The sequence below is a fragment of the Coregonus lavaretus genome (assembly GCF_964263955.1).
Source record: "Coregonus lavaretus genome assembly, chromosome: 14".
NCBI classification, from domain to species: Eukaryota; Metazoa; Chordata; class Actinopteri; order Salmoniformes; family Salmonidae; genus Coregonus; species Coregonus lavaretus.
In genome coordinates this window covers 45,591,841-45,614,338 of record NC_140001.1, presented here as the reverse complement: position 1 = coordinate 45,614,338, position 22,498 = coordinate 45,591,841, and the positions used below count along the sequence as shown (strand labels likewise).

Sequence of the window (22,498 nt, the reverse complement as noted above, 5' to 3'; positions counted from 1 at the left end):
AGGGTCACGGAGTGTTGCAATGTTTTTTGTCACAAAAGAGGCGGCTCCTTGTAACACGCTCCGGCATTCAACATACTTTTTTACTAGCTGAAAATTGAGACACGCCATTCCTTCCGCAGCTGCCATTCCTTCTGCAGCTGTGGGGGCAGTGTTGTCGCTTGGTTCCTTGATCTGATCTATAGGCTATTCATCAAAGTAGCCTGTTTTGCATTACTAACCAAATATAATCTCAGAGACTGTTCAAACAGTATACCAAACAACAAGAATCCACCCAAAAAGGTGATTACAGGCTATTGTAAAATGGTAGAACCTGTTGTAGACAACTAGCTAGCCATGTGCCTTTTTCACTCTGTGACCAAAACATGATTACGTTCTATTTTTAGTTGATATAGGAATGAATACACAAGCAGCGAATCAAACTGGGATCATATTTTAGGTTAGCCTAGGAAGCCGATATTGGAGATCTAGCACCCATGCACTATCGTCTCGGCTCGATGTGTATTCCCAGTAATACACTCGTGTCCCCCGTGGGGCATCATATTCCTCGTTAACTAGCTTTAAAAACGGGGAGAATGCAGAGATAAACTGGGAAAATATGCATACTTTCTTTATGAAACACTATTTTCCACCACCATGCTAGTGGCTAATGTCTAGGAATGCTACCTCCTGATGTTGCGCCTTACGTTCAGCCAGGGGTAAACAGAATGTGCGACCTGATTGGCTCAACGCGATATGCAACATCTGGGACTATCATATCTAAGCATTAGCCACTAGAAAGGTGGTGGAAATGGTATCTCGTAAAGAAAGTACACATATTTTCCCCGTTTTTCCCCCGCCTTATCAGAAAATGATGCCTTATCAGCCTGAATGGAGGATGCTTTACGTACAAGACGGTCCACGGGGACACGAGTGTATTACTGGGAATGCAAATCAAAACTAGATGATAGTGCAAATACAGAACCCACCAGATACAGAGCCCACCATCGGCTGCCTAGGCTAGTTTTCGATTACACCGGCAAGTATATGAATATTTTCCAGGGCATATTTTTTCAATTATAAAGCTGATTATTTCACATGTAGATGTGGGAAGCTAAAAAGGCTAGCTAGCTTGCTCTGTTTTTAGCCAGGCTAAAGCCAGCTACCAGGCTGCCAGCTAGCTATTACCAAGCAAGGAGTTTTGTATGGAGGTCAATGAGTGTCGATTTTGGTCAACAAAAAATGTAATGGCTTATTCGCTACGTGAGGTTTATTTGATTGAATATACGTTTTGTAATGGTTAGGTTGTTACGAGTGTACTGATATTAGTAGGTCCCATGACATCCCGGCAACTATGAGAAAAAACCCTATATATATACAGTGGGGAGAACAAGTATTTGATACACTGCCGATTTTGCAGGTTTTCCTACTTGCAAAGCATGTCTGTAATTTTTATCATAGGTACACTTCAACTGTGAGAGACGGAATCTAAAACAAAAATCCAGAAAATCACATTGTACGATTTTTAAGTAATTAATTTGCATTTTATTGCATGACATAAGTATTTGATACATCAGAAAAGCAAAACTTAATATTTGGTACAGAAACCTTTGTTTGCAATTACAGAGATCATACGTTTCCTGTAGGTCTTGACCAGGTTTGCACACACTGCAGCAGGGATTTTGGCCCACTCCTCCATACAGACCTTCTCCAGATCCTTCAGGTTTCGGGGCTGTCGCTGGGCAATACGGACTTTCAGCTCCCTCCAAAGATGTTCTATTGGGTTCAGTTCTGGAGACTGGCTAGGCCACTCCAGGACCTTGACATGCTTCTTATGGAGCCACTCCTTAGTTGCCCTGGCTGTGTGTTTCGGGTCGTTGTCATGCTGGAAGACCCAGCCACGACCCATCTTCAATGCTCTTACTGAGGGAAGGAGGTTGTTGGCCAAGATCTCGCGATACATGGCCCCTTCCATCCTCCCCTCAATACGGTGCAGTCGTCCTGTCCCCTTTGCAGAAAAGCATCCCCAATGATGTTTCCACCTCCATGCTTCACGGTTGGGATGGTGTTCTTGGGGTTGTACTCATCCTTCTTCTTCCTCCAAACACGGCGAGTGGAGTTTAGACCAAAATGCTCTATTTTTGTCTCATCAGACCACATGACCTTCTCCCATTCCTCCTCTGGATCATCCAGATGGTCATTGTCAAACTTCAGACGGGCCTGGACATGCGCTGGCTTTTAATCCATGACGGCGTAGTGTGTTACTAATGGTTTTCTTTGAGACTGTGGTTCCAGCTCTCTTCAGGTCATTGACCAGGTCCTGCCGTGTAGTTCCGGGCTGATCCCTCACCTTCCTCATGATCATTGATGCCCCACGAGGTGAGATCTTGCATGGAGCCCCAGACCGAGGGTGATTGACCGTCATCTTGAACTTCTTCCATTTTCTAATAATTGCGCCAACAGTTGTTGCCTTCTCACCAAGCTGCTTGCCTATTGTCCTGTAGCCCATCCCAGCCTTGTGCAGGTCTACAATTTTATCCCTGATGTCCTTACACAGCTCTCTGGTCTTGGCCATTGTGGAGAGGTTGGTGTCTGTTTGATTGAGTGTGTGGACAGGTGTCTTTTATACAGGTAACGAGTTCAAACAGGTGCAGTTAATACAGGTAATGAGTGGAGAACAGGAGGGCTTCTTAAAGAAAAACTAACAGGTCTGTGAGAGCCGGAATTCTTACTGGTTGGTAGGTGATCAAATACTTATGTCATGCAATAAAATGCAAATTAATTACTTAAAAATCATAGAATGTGATTTTCTGGATTTTTGTGTATCAAATACTTGTTCTCCCCACTGTAGGTGTTCCTCTTGTCCAGGTGGGAAAGGGCAGTGTGGAGCGCAATAGAGATTGCATCATATGTGGATCTGTTGGGGCAGTATGCAAATTGGAGTGGGTCTAGGGTTTCTGGGATAATGGTGCTGATGTGAGCCATGACCAGCCTTTCAAAGTACTTCATGGCTACAGACGTGAGTGCTACGGGTCGGTAGTCATTAAGGCAGGTTATCTTAGTGTCCTTGGGCACAGGGACTATGGTGGTCTGCTTGAAACATGTTGGTATTACAGACTCAGTCAGGGACATGTTGAAAATGTCAGTGAAGACACTTGCCAGTTGGTCAGCACATGCTCGGAGTACACGTCCTGGTAATCCGTCTGGCCCTGCGGCCTTGTGAATGTTGACCTGCTTAAAAAGTCTTACTCACATCGGCTACGGAGAGCGTGATCACATAGTCATCCGGAACAGCTGATGCTTTCATGCATGCTTCAGGTGTTGCTTGCCTCGAAGCGAGCATAGAAGTGATTTAGCTCATCTGGTAGGCATGTGTCACTGGGCAGCTCGCAGCTGTGCTTCCCTTTGTAGTCTGTAATAGTTTTCAAGCCCTGCCACATCCGACGAGCGTCAGAGCCGGTGTAGTACGATTTAATCTTAGTCATGTATTGACTCTTTGCCTGTTTGATGGTTCGTCGGAGGGCACAGCGGGATTTCTTATAAGCATCCGAGTTAGACTCCCGCTCCTTGAAAGCGGCAGCTCTACCCTTTAGCTCAGTGCGGATGTTGCCTATAATCCATGGCTTCTGGTTGGGGTATGTACGTACGGTCACTGTGGGGACGACGTCATCGATGCACTTATTGATGAAGCCAGTGACCGATGTGGTGTACTCCTCAATGCTATCGGAAGAATACCGGAACATATTCCAGTCTGTGCTAGCAAAACAGTCCTGTAGCTTAGCATCTGCGTCATCTGACCACTTTTTTATTAACCGAGTCACTGGTGCTTCCTGCTTTAGTTTTTGCTTATAAGCAGGAATCAGGAGGACAGAGATATGGTCAGATTTGACAAATGGAGGGCGAGGGAGAGCTTTGCAGCGTCTCTGTGTGTGGAGTCAAGATGGTCTAGAGTTGGCTGACGAAAAGTAAATGTGGACAGTTCTTCCAATATCTTCAATATGCACCTTGGAATTGGATAAGGATGCGCGCAGTTGCGTCCCAGATGTGTCCGTCTTCACTTGTAGCCTGTGAGAAAGACCCGATCACATGATGGAGAGCCCTGTGAGTGAGGTGCTACCGAGCGCGCAGCACTCAGGGAGAAGGGCACAACGGCCAATGGGTGCAAAAGGCATGTATTTTTTTTTTTTATAGCCGCATGTGCGCACTCCCTCAAATCGTTTGGAGAAAATATCCTTTCTATTTTATTCAGCTTCGTTCAATTGTATTCTTCATACTATAAAATAATGCCATGGAATTCTAAGCAAATCTTGTCTGCTAAATTAACTAGTTTAGCCCACAGCCATTTGGCATAGCCAGATCAGGACCTAACATAAGGACCACTCATAGTATGCTATTCTGTTCTTATGAAATAGACTACATTTTCTTCATATCATGCTTCTTTAGACCTGTCTAAAATTAATAATGGAAAATGTGTGAAGGTGTAGGCTATATTGCATGGATTTATTAGACTTGTTAAAATGTAGATGTTCCAAAGGTCTTCATCAGTGGCTTGTAGGCTATGTGTGGAAACCAGGAGATGCTAAATTTGTTTATGTTAATTAACCGTCAATTACCTTAAGACTGACAGTTATTTGCTTGACAATCATCGGCTGACTAAATTTAGTGACCGCCACAGCCCTAGGCGGGGGCGCTCCTGTACAGTAGGTGGCGTCAATGCACAATAACAATGGATGCCAGCCGCCGATAAACCCTACATAAGAAGGGGCGGGGGCGACAACTGTAGCTAGCAAGCCATACACCGGTAGACAGTGTCCTTACATGCTGACCAGACCGCACGCGCATCAGCGTGCGCCATCGCGCGCATGTTGATTTTTTCCTCCCACACCAGACACGATCAGGACACGCAGGTTGAAATATCAAAACGAACTCTGAACCAACTATATTAACTTGGGGACAGGTCGAAAAGCATTAAACATTTATGGCAATTTAGCTAGCTAGCTTCCTGTTGCTAGCTAATTTGTCCTGGGATATAAACTTTGGGTTGTTATTTTACCTGAAATGCACAAGGTCCTCTACTCCAACAATTAATTCACAGATAAAATGGTAAACCAAGTTCAGGCTTCCTTCAGGCTGCTTCTTCTTCTTTGGACGTTATATGTCGTTTGGCAACCAACTTTAAGATGCATTACCACCACCAACTGGACTGGAGTGTGGACCTCAGTTAATCTTTCATTCACCCACGTGGGTTTATGCTCCTAAAAACCAATGAGGAGATGGGAGAGGCAGGACTTGCAGCGTGTCGAGCGCCACAAATAGAACCAAGGTCAGCAGCAGTGTGGGTGCAATGATTGAATAACATGTGTAAATCTATTTTGCAACGCTTGTGACGCGTCCGGTCTGGTCAGCATGTTAGGGTGTGGTAGAAGTTAGGGATTTATTTGGTTTAGAATTATATTTTCATGGTAGTACAGAATTGGGCAGATCATGATTGATCGTACATTCCAGCACAGTAGGTGAAGGCATGCACTTAAATTATTATTTGTGGACCGCCATTATAATCATAGAAGAAGGAGTGTAGCCACAGTTATAAACTGTACAGCACAAGTCTCAAAGAAGTCTAAGAAACTGGACATTATTGTGGCTGCGGCAGAAAAGTTTTTGAACTTTAGGATTTTACATCTGAAGACTTGCAAAGGGTACTGGCGCCAGATGACCCACCCTCCCAGGTTCCCCTTGAGCCTGTTTTCTTTTTAACAGAAAACATTTACATTTTAGTCATTTAGCAGACGCTCTTATCCAGAGCAAATTACAGGAGCAATTAGGGTTAAGTGCCTTGCTCAAGGATTTTTCACCTAGTCGGCTCGGGGATTACAACCAGCAACCTTTCGGTTACTGGCACAACGCTCTTAACCACTAAGCTACCTGTCGAAAAGTTGTTTGATTATTTTTTGGGTAGTTTTTTGGTAGTTTGTTACGTTTTGGGGGGGAATCCTGTTTCCCGCATAGTAGGTGGTGGGATGCACATTAAATTGTGTGATCGCCAATATACTATAGAAGAAGAAGACAGTGTCATTCGCCCCCACCTTTCGGTCACTGTTTTCTGTAAACGACAGTGAGGGCAGGTACAGTCCTAGTCTGCTGTGCTAGCGGGAGGCGGAGACGACCGGTAGATAGTGTCCTTCGCCCCAGCCTATTGGGCACGGTTTTCTCTGGTACACAGCAGGCGGGGACTAGTAAGCTAGCACACAGTGTCGCTAATTAGTAAGCTAGCTAATTAGCCCCCCACACACACAAAAAAAAGCTACTAGCACATGGTGTCGCCCTAGCCTCCTGGCATTCATGGAGGAACCAATGGGGTGCTCAATGGTGGGTGTTCATGAAGGAACCAATGGGATGCTCGGGGGGGGCATTCCTGCACATGCAGGAACGCCCCGAATTGCAGGCTGCAGTTGCACACTACCAAAAGGTGTCTGCTACTCCAAAAACCCCACTCCACCCACGCACGTAGATCCAAGTAAGCGAAAACGTTTTCCTAACTTGCTACGAAAATCTCTTCGTGCCAAGTGGCGTGTTTTTAGGGAGTCCCTAGCTAGCTAGCTAGATAGCTAGCTAGATAGCTAGCTTGATGGCTGGCTGGTCCTTGGAAAACAAATAGCTAGCTAGTTACATCAAACGTTAAATGTCTAACTAGCAAGCTAATTAACATGCAGTATATAGGCAGTGAAAATTGGACATGGCGAAGAAAGCTTTCATGAGCGGGTGGGAAAAAAGGTCTGACTGCTAGTTAATTGAGGTTAGCTAGCTAGCTAAGGAGCAAGTATCACCATTCTGTGGTATGACCATCGACCCAAGCATCTCAAGGCAAGCAGGTTAGCCTTTTAGCTAACGTTAGCTAGCGAGCAGTTGGAAACGAATCAGGTCATCAAAAAGAGGGATGCAGATAGCTACACAAGTATTCAACAAACACAACGCTATCTCATATAGCTTAATATATAATATTATAAAAAATAATTGTTTTCGTTTACAATACCGTTTAGCTCAGTTAGCTAATGCCCAGGTTTTGTCTTCGACTGTTTTCTAGGCTCAGTTCCAGATTCCAGCTGTTTTTGAGGTCCCAGACTGGACCAGCGTCTCATCAGCAACATTAAAAAAGTACTTCCGTTCACGGAATTTCGGAAACGTTAAAAATAAAAGTCCCCCACTTAATAATAGAAAAGTGTCATTAACCTGTATTTATTCATGATACTGTATATGAAAAATAATTGTCTAAACATCAACAGTAATTCATATTTGTTCATATTTAAGTGACATTTGCATTAAATGTGGGTTTCAAACCATTTTCCAAAGTTCAATAAATGCCCCCAATGCAATACACTGTGTGTGAAATACATATTGGTTTACAGAGAAACAATTATTCTATGTGCCGATGTAAAAGTGGGATTTGGGAATACCCAGTAGGGTCTGTAGAATCTATACATGGTGTTATTTCATAGGAGACTCTGGTCTAAATACCCAGCAACTCTTTCTACTCCACCCACTCTATAGTGATGGGGGAAAAAAGTAATTTTTCCAACAATTGTTTACAGACAGATTATTTCACTTATAATTCACTGTATCACAATTCCAGTGGGTCAGAAGTTAACATACACTAAGTTGACTGTGACTTTAAACAGCTTGGTATATTCCAGAAAATGATGTCATGGCTTTAGAAGCTTCTGATAAGCTAATTGACATCATTTTAGTCAATTGGAGCTGTGCCTGTGGATGTATTTCAAGGCCTACCTTCAAACTCAGTGCCTCTTTGCTTGACATCATGGGAAAATCAAAAGAAATCAACCAAGACCACAGAAAACAAATTGTAGACCTCCACAAGTCTGGTTCATCCTTGGGAGCAATTTCCAAACGCCTGAAGGTACCACGTTCATCTGTACAAACAATAGTACGCAAGTATAAACACCATGGGACCACACAGCCGTCATACCGCTCAGGAAGGAGACGCGTTCTGTCTCCTAGAGATGAACGTACTTTGGTGCGAAAAGTGCAAATCAATCCCAGAACAACAGCAAAGGACCTTGTGAAGATGCTGGAGGAAACAGGTACAAATGTATCTATATCCACAGTAAAACAAGTCCTATATCGACATAACCTGAAAGGCTGCTCAGCAAGGAAGAAGCCACTGCTCGAAAACCGCCATAAAAAAGCCAGACTATGGTTTGCAACTGCACATGGGGACAAAGATCGTACTTTTTGGAGAAATGTCCTCTGGTCTGATAAAACAAAAATTGAAATGTTTAGCCATAATGACCATCGTTATGTTTGGAGGAAAAAGGGGAATGCTTGCAAGCCGAAGATCACCATCCCAACCGTGAAGCACGGGGGTGGCAGCATCATGCTGTGGGGGTGCTTTGCTGCAGGAGGGACTGGTGCACTTCACAAAATAGATGGCATCATGAGGAAGGAAAATTAGGTGGATATATTGAAGCAACATCTCAAGACATCAGTCAGGAAGTTAAAGCTTGGTCGCAAATGGGTCTTCCAAATGGACAATGACCCCAAGCATACTTCCAAAGTTGTGGCAAAATGGCTTAAGGACAACAAAGTCAAGGTATTGGAGTGGCCATCACAAAGCCCTGACCTCAATCCTATAGAAAATGTGTGGGCAGAACTGAAAAAGCGTATGCAAGCAAGGAGGCCTACAAACCTGACTCAGTTACACCAGCTCTGTCAGGAGGAATGGGCCTAAATTCACCCAACTTATTGTGGGAAGCTTGTGGAAGGCTACCCGAAACGTTTGACCCAAGTTAAACAATTTAAAGGCGATGCTACCAAATACAAATTGAGTGTATGTAAACTTCTGACCCACTGGGAATGTGATGAAATAAATAAAACCTGAAAAGAATCATTCTCTCTTCTATTATTCTGACATTTCACATTCTTAAAATAAAGTGGTGATCCTAACTGACCTAAAACAGGGAATTTTTACTAGGATTAAATGTTTGTGAAAAACTGAGTTTAAATGTATTTGGCTACGGTGTATGTAAACTTCCGACTTCAACTGTATCTGTGCGAGCGGTAATCGGATGTCCTGCTCAGTTTGAGAGGGTAAGCGTGAAGATGAGAAGGAGGACCGGAGGTAAACTTTGATAGTTTGCTACTGATATCATTTATTTTAATTAAAACAATATGTTTCATTGCCCATGGTGAAGCTATTTGTCAGAGTTATTGATCTCACAATAAGCCAGATTCGAGTAGGCCTGACTTACATAACTTACATTTGGCTACATTGAAGCGGTAGCCCTGGCACAATCCATCAGAGATGGACAGTGCATGGGTGCTGAAAGTAGACTAATTTGAGAACGCCTAATTCATTTAAACTTCTCTTCATTTTAATTCGACTTTATAAGAAGAGGGCTTTGTGTTGGAGCCTATTTCTTCCTATTTAAAGGGGAACTGCGCCTGCTGATTTGGCCTAATCTTTGGGCTTGCTCCTCAAGAAATGCTGTTGGCCATGACAGAAGCCAAACGAGAGTTGGCTTGGCGGTGTGGTTTGATGTGGGTGTTTCTTGGGTTTGTCCTTGCCACCACCAAGACACACCCATCTGTCAGAACCTTTCCCGCAGCTGTTTCCCCTCACTCAATCACAACAAATAAACCTCCTTTGTTGTTCTTTTTCTCACACATCTACACACAATACCCCATAATGACAGTGAAAACATGTTTTTAGAAATGTTAGCACATTTATTGAAAATGAAATACAGAAATATTTCATTTACCTAATTATTCACACCCGAGTCAATACATGTTAGAATCACATTTGGCAGCGATTACAGCTGTGAGTCTTTCTAGGTAAGATCTAAGAGCTTTGCACACCTGGATTGTCCAATATTTGCACATTATTCTTTTTTAAATTATTCAAGCTCTGTGAAGTTTGTTTTTGATCATTGCTAGACAGATATGTTCAAGTCTTGCCATAGATTTTCTAGATGATTTAAGTCAAAACTGTAACTAGGCCACTCAGGAACATTTAATGATGTCTTGGTAAGCAACCCCAGTGTATATTTGATCTTGTGTTTTAGGTTATTGTCCTGCTGAAAGGTGAATTTGTCTCCCAGTATCAGTTGGAAAGCAAACTGAACAAGGTTTTTCTCAGGGATTTTGCCTGTGCCTTTAGCTCTATTCTGTTTATTTTTATCCTTAAAAACTCCCCTAGTCCTTGCCGATGACAAGCATACCAATAACATGATGCAGCCACCACCACACTTGGAAAACATGAAGAGTGGTACTCAGTGATGTGTTGTGTTGGATTTGCCCCAAACATAACGCTTTGTATTCAGGACATAAATATTATTTGCCGCATGTGTTGCTGTTTTACTTTAGTGCCTTATTGCAAATAGGATGCATGTTTTGGAATATTTTTATTCTGTACAGGCTTCCTTCTTTTCACTCTGTCATTTAGGTTAGTATTGTGGAGTAACTGCAAAGTTGTTTATCCATTAAACTCTGTAACTGTTTTAAAGTCACCATTGGTCTCATGGTGAAACCCTGAGCAGTTTCCTTCCTCTCCGGCAACTGACTTAGGAAGGATGCCTGTATCTTTGTAGTGACTGGGTGTATTGATACACCATCCAAAGTGTAATTAATTACTTCACCATGCTCAAAGGGATTTTCAATGTCTGCTTTTTAAATTTGTACGCATCTACCATTTGGAAAACCTCCCTGGTCTTTGTGGTTAAATCTGCGTTTGAAATTCACTGCTCGACTACCTAACAGATAATTGTATGTGTGGGGTACAGAAATGAGATAGTCATTCAAAAATAATGTTTAAACACTATTATTGCACACTGAGTGAGTCCATGCAACTTATTATGTGACTTTTAAGCACAATTTTACTCCTGTCTAGGCTTGCCATAACAAAGGGATTGAATACTTATTGAATCAAGACATTCATCTTTTAATTTTTAATTAACTTGTAAAAATGTCTACAAACATAATTAATTTACATTTTTACATTTACGTAATTTAGCAGCCGCTCTTATCCAGAGCGACTTACAAATTGGTGCATTCACCTTATAGCCAGTGGGATAACCACTTTACAATATTTTTTATTTTATTTTTTTTTGGGGGGGGGGGGGTAGAAGGATTACTTTATCCTATCCCAGGTATTCCTTAAAGAGGTGGGGTTTCAAGTGTCTCCGGAAGGTGGTGAGTGACTCCGCTGTCCTGGCGTCGTGAGGGAGCTTGTTCCACAATTGGGGTGCCAGAGCAGCGAACAGTTTTGACTGGGCTGAGCGGGAACTGTGCTTCCGCAGAGGTAGGGGGGCCGCAGAGGTGGATGAACGCAATGCCCTCGTTTGGGTGTAGGGACTGATCAGAGCCTGAAGGTACGGAGGTGCCGTTCCCCTCACAGCTCCGTAGGCAAGCACCATGGTCTTGCACCATGGTCACTTTGACATTATGTGGTATTGTTTGTGGGCCAGTGACACAAAATCTCAATTTAATAAAATGTTTATTCAGGTTATAACACAACAAAATGTGGAAAAAGTCAAGGGGTGTGAATAGTTTCTGAAGGCACTGTACTTGTGTTGACTGGGAGGGCCTGTGACAGGGTGATACAATAGACAGCCAAGTAGTACATTGCATTTAGTTATAAAGAAAGGACAAAGCTTTTTGAAAATGCACTTCACAACCAACATTACTACTACTTGTATCTGCTTGGCTGGGTAATTGACCTACTAGTTTATCAAACAAAGTATTTTTTAATACAACTTTTCCAGAACACACATTACCGTTGTTGGTGAAGCCGTCGGTGTCATCAGGGCAGTAACTCGGGTAAAGCTCATAAAGATCGCCTATTTCTACAATTTATGTGATTTTAAACCTAACCCTAACCACACTGCTAACCTTATGCCTAAACCTAACGTTAAATTAGGACCAAAAAGCTAATTTTAGTTTTCATTAATTTTTACGATATAGCCTATTTAAATTTGTGGCTATGGTAACTAGTGGAAACCCTAATTCTATGCTTTACAGATGTAGACTGACTGTAGCTCCAGATTGGATTAGATTCGGGCTGGTGACATCATTAAGGTTTGTTGCTCCTAGTTCACTGTATTAGTCAGACTCACTCAGACATGAGTTAGCTACCACCATAACTGTAAATGTTGTAATGAGGTAGCTAGCAAGCTAGTTACGCTAACATTAGCTAAAATGTTAGCTAGCCTGCCTCGCTTTATCAAAAGATAGCTACCAACATAATAACAACAATAACGTTATCTAAGGTCGTTAGCTAAATTATACCAGAGAGGTCATTATATTCCAATATCTCTGGTTATACTCACCACCACCGGTCGTTGCACACCAAGCTAGCGTTATTGGTGCAGACTTGAGGACTGACGAACTCCAAGCAGCTATTCCTTTTTTGTTTATTTTTTATAATTCTACACCAGATGCAAACATACACATACGAACAACAACTTACAGATGCACACAAACAACGACTACATCTCATCTGCCCAGACCGGCATGCTCACACCCCCATCCCTAGTGCCTGCTTTTATGTTTTCCACATGGCCTTAAATTGTACCAATTTTAATAAATCATTCAATTTTTCCATTGTGTTAATGATGGCAGATTGATTGATTTCCAAGTTTTTAGTATATGTTTTTTGAAGATGAGTGATGAGAAGAGAATAGTCCAGCCCATTGGGTATCTCACTACACCCCCATATGCCATGTCTTGAAATATACAGACAGATGGATTAAAAGTAAGTTTACATTGTAATACTTCTGACAGACAATTTTCTAGCTCCGCCCATAACTTTTGGACGTTATAGCATTTCCAGAAAGCATGGATTATTGAGTCATTGTTAGTTTTACACTTAAGACATGACTCTGCGGTTGTGCTGTAGAATTTGTGAATTTTGTCTCTTGTATAATACATTCTATACATTAGTTTATACTGAATTAAGTGTACATTTTTGCTAACTGTAATTTCGTTAGTTATGCTCCAACATTCCCTCCATCTTGTGCCAACATCAGTTCTTTTTAAGTCATGGTTCCAATAGTTTATATGTTTTTCTAAGTGATTGCCAGTTGGATATGCTCTCTGCAAGGTTTTGTATATTTTACCTATCATTTGAACATCATTTTTTGACTCAAATTAGATTCCCTCAAGGTTGCTCTGATGTCCAAAAGATTTCAAATCCAAATTCCGTGATATGTAACTTTTAAGTTGCATGTATTTGAAAATATCTACATTGGTCAGTCCAAAATTGCTTTCTAATTCTGTCATGGAAATAAATGTATTTCCAGTTACCAAGTCATTTACGGTTTCTATGCCTTTAGTTTTCCATGTGGACCAATTTATCGGTGAATTCTGAAAAGCTATCCAAGGATTGTGTTTTTAGGGAGTGATATTGGTTCTTGTAGAGTACGTTTCATTTTCTTCCATATTAAATATGAAGTTGTTAATGTTCTTACCTTTATCCTTAGAAAATAGACCTGTAAAAGATTCTGGGGATGAGCATGCACATCTTCAATATGTACCCATTGTTCCTCTATAGTTCATTCAACTACAGCATATGTTGCAAGTAAAAGCCTTGGGTAGCGAGTTGATACAATTCCAAGTCTGGAAGGTTAAAACAACCCTCAGACTTAGGAAGATGTAAAACTTTCCTTTTTATTCTATGAATTTTATTTGGACATATAAAGTCTGTTATGACCGAGTATACTTTTTAAAATAATGTCTTTGGTGTGTTAATTAGCATTACCGAAAATAAATACAAAAACTTTGGGAGCCATGCCATTCTGAAGAGGTTTATTCTATCTGGAAGATTTATGGGAAGATTTTTCCATTTAATTAGATCTGCTTTCATTTTGTTGAGTAATGGAATAAAGTTATCTTTATATATTTGTTGTTTATTGTCACTTATTATGCATTCTATGTATACATTTTTTTTTGTGGTCCACTTAAAGGATTGCTGTAGATTGTGAGTTATTCTTTTCCCTTTTCCTATTGGCATTATTTCGTTTTTTCCACGTAAATGTTATATCCTGAAATTTTAGAGTATTCTGAAAATATTTTTAGCAATATTTTTCAATATTGGTCAGGTATATCAGGAGAACATCTGCAAATAAGTTTAGTTTATATTCATGTTTACAAATACTGATACCTGTTACGTTTGGATCCTATCAATTGCCAGTGCAAATTTGAGGGGGAAGAGGGGGCATCCCTGTCTTGTGCCCCTTTCTAAAGCAATTTCATCAGATACTGTATTATTAGTTTATATTTTTGCTTTACGACATTTATATAATATTTTTATAAAATGTATTATTTCAGCTGGAAAGTTGAAAGCTTCCAACGTTTTGAATAGAAAAGGCCATTCAAGACAGTCCCAAAAAAAAATCAGCATCAACAGGCAATATTGATAAATCTATATTTAGTTTTTTTGCGTATTGTATTAAACTGAAACATGTTCTTGTATTTGTCAGCAACTGGAATAACTGTTTGATACATGGAACTAGGAAGTACTGAACTGAGTGACATGTATGTTGTCATCTGTAAATATGGGCGCTACTTTCCGCAAAATGTTGAATACGGGAAAGCCATCCATTCCTGTTGTTTTTCTCCACGCAAATGTTTTAACAGTATCTAATATTTATTTTTTGGGTGATCTCTGTTTTTAGTGATTATTTTTTGTCTGCTGATAATTGCTTCAGGGTTGTTGAATCTAAGAAGGCAGTTTAATTCTGATTTATATAGATTTTCATAGAAGCTTTTAAAATGGTCATTAATCGCGTTGTTGTTTCTAATTACTGCATTTGTATCTTTATCTTTTAAAATTATAACTGGTTTAGCGTGTATTTGTTTTTTGAGACCTGCGAGATATTTACCAGGTTTATTTGCCATTAAGTAGTTTGCTTTATTGGCTCTCTTCAAAAAGTAAAAGGTGGTATTCCTGCTCATGTTTTTTTTATGGGCTTTTTCTAAGATAGTGATTTATTTTTCTTGAAATTGAATTTCCAAATCAGATTTTTTGCCCAAACGGTCCTTCGTGGCACATTTTTTCATCAAACTTCCTCATCAAAGTCTGGCATTCTCTGGATTTATAGTGTTATCAAGACCACTGGGAACTCTGAAAAAAACAAGGTCGAATCATGACGTTAGTGATCTTCAGGTCGGAGCTCTAGAAAGAGGCCCGAGTTCCCGACTTGAAATTCCGAGTTGGATGACCGTTCAAAACTTATTTTCCCAGTCGGAGCTTGTTTTTTCTGAGTTCCCAGTTGTCTTGAACTCACTTAAGTCTGAGATTTCCCAGTTCTGAGTTTCCAGTTGTTTTGAAAGCGGGAGAAGTCATGCTGGATTGGCAACATGGCCAATGTTGAATGTTTATCCTTTTAAGATTGGAAAAAATACCCTCTGCCCCACCTGCCCTGAATGACGGGTCACCACTGGGAGTACCTATTTCTTTGTTAACCGCTTAACACAGAATAGCCGCATGTGCGCATTCCCTCAAATCGTTTGGAGAAAATATAATTTATATTTTATTCAGCTTTGTTCAATTGTATTCTTCATACTATAAAATAATATCAAATAATGCCACTGAATTCTAAGCAAATCTTGTCTGTTAAATGAACTAGTGTAGCCCACAGCCATATGACATAGCCAGATCAGGACCTAACATAAGGACAACTCAGAGTATGCTATTAAGTTCTTCTGAAATAGACTACATTTTCTTCATATCATGTTTCTTTAGACCTGTCAAAAATAAATAATGGATTCATTGTGAAGGTGTAGGCTATATTACATGGATTTATTATTATTACTCCCCCAGAGTGTCCGGTGGGGCGGACGTACGTTCCGCTCGAGGTTCGTGACCGCCTTATTTATTGGGCTCATACATCACCCTCCTCTGGACATCCAGGTATTGGCCGGACAGTGCACTGCCTTAGCGTGAAATACTGGTGGCCAACGTTAGCTAAGGATGTGAGGGTTTATGTCTCCTCCTGCTCGGTGTGCGCCCAGTGTAAGGCGCCTAGACATTTGCCCAGGGGAAAATTACATCCCCTGCCCGTTCTACAACGACCATGGTCCCACCTCTCGGTGGATTTTGTGACCGACCTTCCCCCCTCCCAGGGGAATACCACCATTTTGGTCGTTGTGGATCGGTTTTCCAAGGCCTGTCGTCTCCTCCCAATGCCGGGTCTCCCTACTGCCCTACAGACCGCTGAGGCCCTATTTACCCACGTGTTCCGGCACTATGGGGTCCCCGAGGATATTGTGTCTGACCGAGGTCCCCAGTTCACCTCCAGAGTCTGGGGGGCGTTCATGGAACGCTTGGGGGTCTCGGTGAGACTTACCTCGGGGTACCACCCAGAGAGCAATGGGCAGGTTGAACGAGTCAACCAGGATGTGGGTAGGTTTCTGAGGTCCTATTGCCAGGGCCGGCCGGAGGAGTGGTCTAGGTATATCCCCTGGGCAGAGATGGCCCAGAACTCTCTCCGCCACTCCTCCACCAATTTAACACCTTTCCAGTGTGTTTTAGGGTATCAGCCGGTCCTGGCACCATGGCACGAGAGCCAGATCGAGGCCCCTGCGGTGGATGAGTGGATTCGGCGCTCGGAGGAGACGTGGGACGCTGCCCATGTCCATCTGCAGCGGGCCATCCGTCGACAAAAGGCGAGCGCCGATCGCCACCGCAGTGAGGGACCGGTATACGCACCGGGAGATCGAGTCTGGCTCTCGACTCGAAACCTGCCCCTCCGCTTGCCCTGCCGGAAGCTGGGTCGGCGGTTTGTGGGGCCCTTTAAAGTCCTGAGAAGATTGAACGAGGTGTGTTACAGGTTAGAACTGCCTATTGATTACAAGAATAGTAACCCCTCGTTCCATGTGTCTCTTCTCAGGCCGGTGGTAGCTGGCCCACTCCGAGAAGATGAGATAGGAGAGACCCCTCCGCCCCCTTTGGACATCGAGGGGGCCCCGGCGTACAGGGTCCGGACCATCTTGGACTCGAGGCGCCGGATGAGTGGCCTCCAGTATCTCGTGGAGTGGGAGGGGTACGGTCCGGAGGAACGGTGCTGGGTGCCTAGGAGGGACATCCTAGATCCATCCCTCCTGACTGAGTTCCACCGTGGGCATCCCACGCGCCCGGGTCCGCGTCCTCCTGGCCGTCCCCGAGGCCGGGGTCGGCGCACGGCTGGAGCCGCGCGTCAAGGGGGGGGGTACTGTCACGGATTCTGCCGAGGCTGCTCCTCCTCCTTGTTCGGGCAGGCCTCGGCATTCGCCGTCCCCGGAGTACTAGCTGCCACCGTTGAATGTTTCTATGTTTGATTGCTTTTGTCTGTCTATTACACCTGTGTCCGTTTGTGTCTGATTACGTGTTCTATAAGTTGCCTGTTTTGTATTGGTTAGGTTGTGTGTTGTTTTTCGCCTGTCCGTAGTGCTGCGTGTTTGCTCTGTTTGTTGTTTTATTGTTTTACGCACAGTTTGCGTAATTGCTCGCCTCTGTTTTTGTTGGGGCCGTTCTATGTATCTTTGCCTTGTGTTTTACAAGTAAACCTTGTTGGACTAAGCTTCGGTGTCCTGCGCCTGACTCCCACACCACATTCACCTCAGCCTTGACACCCACACATTTTCTATAGGATTGAGGTCAGGGCTTTGTGATGGCCACTCCAATACCTTGACTTTGTTGTCCTTAAGCCATTTTGCCACAACTTTGGAAGTATGCTTGGGGTCATTGTCCATTTGGAAGACCTATTTGCTACCAAGCTTAAACTTCCTGACTGATGTCTTGAGATGTTGCTTCAATATATCCACCTAATTTTCCTTCCTCATGATGCCATCTATTTTGTGAAGTGCACCAGTCCCTCCTGCAGCAAAGCACCCCCACAGCATGATGCTGCCACCCCTGTGCTTCACGGTTGGGATGTTGTTCTTCGGCTTGCAAGCGTTCCCCTTTTTTCTCCAAACATAACGATGGTCATTATGGCCAAACAGTTCAATTTTTGTTTTATCAGACCAGAGGACATTTCTCTAAAAAGTACGATCTTTGTCCCCATGTGCAGTTGCAAACCGTAGTCTGGCTTTTTTATGGCGGTTTTGGAGCAGTGGCTTCTTCCTTGCTGAGCGGCCTTTCAGGTTATGTCGATATAGGACTCATTTTACTGTGTATATAGATACTTTTGTACATGTTTCCTCCAGCATCTTTACAAGGTCCTTTGCTGTTGTTCTGGGATTGATTTGCACTTTTCGCACCAAAGTACGTTCATCTCTAGGAGACAGAATGCGTCTCCTTCCTGAGCGGTATGATGGCTGCGTGGTCCCATGGTGTTTATACTTGCGTACTATTGTTTGTACAGATGAACGTGGTATCTTCAGGCATTGAAAATTGCTCCCAAGGATGAACCAGACTTGTGGAGGTCCACAATTTGTTTTCTGAGGTCTTGGCTGATTTCTTTTGATTTTCCCATGATGTCAAGCAAAGAGGGACTGAGTTTGAAGGTAGGCCTTGCAATACATCCACAGGTACACCTCCAATTGACTCAAATTATGTAAATTAGCCTATCAGAAGCTTCTAAAGCCATGACATCATTTTCTGGAATTTTCCAAGCTGTTTAAAGGCACAGTCAACTTAGTGTATATAAACTTCTGACCCACTGGAATTGTGATACAGTGAATTATATGTGAAATAATCTGTCTGTAAACAATTGTTGGAAAAATTACTTGTGTCATGCACAAAGTTGATGTCCTATCCGACTTGCCAAAACTATAGTTGTTAAGAAGTCATTTGTGGAGTGGTTGAAAAACGAGTTTTAATTACTCCAACCTAAGTGTATGTAAACTTCTGACTTCAACTGTACCTTGAAAATAAGACATTTACTCAATTTGGTGCTTGAAAAGTTATTGTAATTACTGTAGCCAATTTATAAGTTATCCTGCTCCCTTACACACTGCTCAAAAAAATAAAGGGAACACTAAAATAACACATCCTAGATCTGAATGAATTAAATAATCTTATTAAATACTTTTTTCTTTACATAGTTGAATGTGCTGACAACAAAATCACACAAAAATTATCAATGGAAATCAAATGTATCAACCCATGGAGGTCTGGATTTGGAGTCACCCTCAAAATTAAAGTGGAAAACCACACTACAGGCTGATCCAACTTTTATGTAATGTCCTTAAAACAAGTCAAAATGAGGCTCAGTAGTGTGTGTGGCCTCCACGTGCCTGTATGACCTCCCTACAACGCCTGGGCATGCTCCTGATGAGGTGGCGGATGGTCTCCTGAGGGATCTCCTCCCAGACCTGGACTAAAGCATCCGCCAACTCCTGGACAGTCTGTGGTGCAACGTGGCGTTGGTAGATGGAGCGAGACATGATGTCCCAGATGTGCTCAATTGGATTCAGGTCTGGGGAACGGGCGGGCCAGTCCATAGCATCAATGCCTTCCTCTTGCAGGAACTGCTGACACACTCCAACCACATGAAGCCTAGCATTGTCTTGCATTAGGAGGAACCCAGGGCCAACCGCACCAGCATATGGTCTCACAAGGGGTCTGAGGATCTCATATCGGTACCTAATGGCAGTCAGGCTATCTCTGGCGAGCACATGGAGGGCTGTGCGGCCCCCCAAAGAAATGCCACCCCACACCATGACTGACCCACTGCCAAACCGGTCATGTTGGAGGATGTTGCAGGCAGCAAAAAGTTCTCCACGGCGTCTCCAGACTCTGTCACGTCTGTCACATGTGCTCAGTGTGAACCTGCTTTCATCTGTGAAGAGCACAGGGCGCCAGTGGCGAATTTGCCAATCTTGGTGTTCTCTGGCAAATACCAAACGTCCTGCACGGTGTTGGGCTGTAAGCACAACCCCCACCTGTGGACGTCGGGCCCTCATACCACCCTCATGGAGTCTGTTTCTGACCGTTTGAGCAGACACATGCACATTTGTGGCCTGCTGGAGGTCATTTTGCAGGGCTCTGGCAGTGCTCCTCCTGCTCCTCCTTGCACAAAGGCGGAGGTAGCAGTCCTGCTGCTGGGTTGTTGCCCTCCTACGGCCTCCTCCACGTCTCCTGATGTACTGGCCTGTCTCCTGGTAGCGCCTCCATGCTCTGGACACTACGCTGACATACACAGCAAACCTTCTTGCCACAGCTCGCATTGATGTGCCATCCTGGATGAGCTGCACTACCTGAGCCACTTGTGTGGGTTGTAGACTCCGTCTCATGCTACCACTAGAGTGAAAGCACCGCCAGCATTCAAAAGTGACCAAAACATCAGCCAGGAAGCATAGGAACTGAGAAGTGGTCTGGGGTCACCACCTGCAAAACCAGTCCTTTATTGGGTGTGTCTTGCTAATTGCCTATAATTTCCACCTGTTGTCTATTCCATTTGCACAACAGCATGTGAAATGTATTGTCAATCAGTGTTGCTTCCTAAGTGGACAGTTTGATTTCACAGAAGTGTGATTGACTTGGAGTTACATTGTGTTGTTTAAGTGTTCCCTTTATTTTTTTGAGCAGTGTAATTATCAGCTATACATTTATTATCCGTTTTTGAGACATTTTTGTTTGTTTCCTTCCGCTTCATTTGAAGGGTGTTGCGCTACTCTGTTGCGGTAAAACCACGTGCGGTTATTATGAGGACGACATTGAATGTTGGCTTCAACTTGGCTTTCCATACAAATCCTTCCATTAAAAAGGAACCTGGTTTTTGGTCACTTTCTCATTATAAAAATAGTGATGGTGAGATTTAAATGGTGAGATAATGCTACTGCTTTTCATGGCTTTATTATGTGTACCTGCGTAGGCCACATAGTTTACAGAAAAATCTCCATGCATGCATCCAATCTATTTAGTCAGGCAATGTCCACATTATTCTCACATATTTTAGAATGTAATAATAATTTGAATATCAATGCGTTGACAAGGCCTAAAAAATGCATTTTTCTTAAAGTGGTAATGGCTTACTTATTATTTAATTTTTTTACACGTTTTGCTATATGTACAGTTATATAAATTGTCTAGTTGTATAACATTTAAGTCCTTGAAAATTACCATGAAGGGCTTGAAAACTTCCCTGAAAGTCCTTGAAAGTGATTTGTCAATGTCTGTATGAACCCTGCTTAAAGGATGTATAGTCCTAGGCCTATGTTGTTGTATAGGTGGAGTAATGGGGATAATTTGCATATATGAACTTATATACCTCTAAGTACACATGTGGAACAGCATGAAAATCCTTTTTATTTTTGTTTCAAACCATTTTGAAATTTTGATCCCATTGGCCCCATTATTTATAGAAAGATCCATCTCTACAGCACCTACTCATTCAAGGGTTTTTGTTTATTTTGACTATGTTTTACATTGTAGAATAATAGTGAAGACATCAAAACTATGAAATAACACATATGGAATCATGTAGTAACCAAAAAGTGTTAAACAAATCAAAATATATTTTCTATTTGAGATTCTTCAAATAGCCACTCTTTGCCTTGATGACAGCTTTGCACACTAATGGCATTCTCTCAACCAGTTTCACCTGGAATGCTTTTCCAACAGTCTTGAAGGAGTTGGCTGCTTTTCCTTCACTCTGCCGTCCGACTCATCCCAAACCATCTCCATTGGGTTGAGGTCGGGGGATTGTGGAGGCCAGGTCATCTGATGCAGCACTCCATCACTCTCCTTCTTGGTAAAATATCCCTTACACAGCCTGGAGGTTTGTTGGGTCATTGTCCTGTTGAAAAACAAATGATAGTCCCACTAAGCCCAAACCAGATGGGATGGCGTATCACTGCAGAATGCTGTGGTAGCCATGCTGGTTAAGTGTGCCTTGAATTCTAAATAAATCACAGACAGTCTCACCAGCAAAGCACCCACTGTGATGAGTGTGATAGAAGGAGTCAGGCGCAGGAGGGTAATTCACCGAATACAGAGTTTATTCCGTCGTACACAATAGCGCTGGATAGCGACACACGAAAACAGGCACAGGGGAAACGATCTACCCTGACAATACACGGTACGGGATACTCCAACAATATACAGGCACAGGGGAAATATCTACCCCGGCAATACACAGTGCGAGTAGCTCCACCGAGCTACACTACTCTCACAAACAACAGTCACCCACAAAGACAAGGGGGGCAGAGGGAACACTTATACACAGACTAATGAGGGGATAAGAACCTGGTGTGTGTAATATACAAGACAAGACAAATGGAATGATGATATATGGAGCGGCAGTGGCTAGTAAGCCGGTGACAACGAACGCCGAAGCCTGCCCGAACAAGGAGGGGAGGCAGCCTCGGCGGAAGTCGTGACAGTGCCCTTGACACGCAGCTCCAGCAGCGCGCCGACCCCGGCCTCGGGGACGGCCAGGAAGACGCGGAGCAGGGCGAGCTGGATGGCGACGGTGGAAATCCTGCAACAGGGAGGGATCGAGGATATCCCTCACTGGGACCCAGCACCGTTCCTCCGGACCATACCCCTCCCACTCCACAAGGTACTGAAGGCCCCCCACCCGAC

The 22,498-nt window shown here is 43.0% G+C and overlaps 1 protein-coding gene across 1 annotated transcript in view; it reads right to left on the bottom strand.

Annotated features, from left to right (window-relative positions):
- sncaip (synuclein, alpha interacting protein) overlaps positions 1-7,076 on the bottom strand; it is a 39,770-nt gene extending 32,694 nt beyond the window's left edge. Inside the window, exon 1 of the mRNA XM_084177013.1 lies at positions 7,007-7,076. The gene's annotated coding sequence lies outside the window, so the exon portion shown is untranslated. The remainder of the gene's footprint in view (positions 1-7,006) is intronic.
- Positions 7,077-22,498: the final 15,422 nt, after the last annotated feature.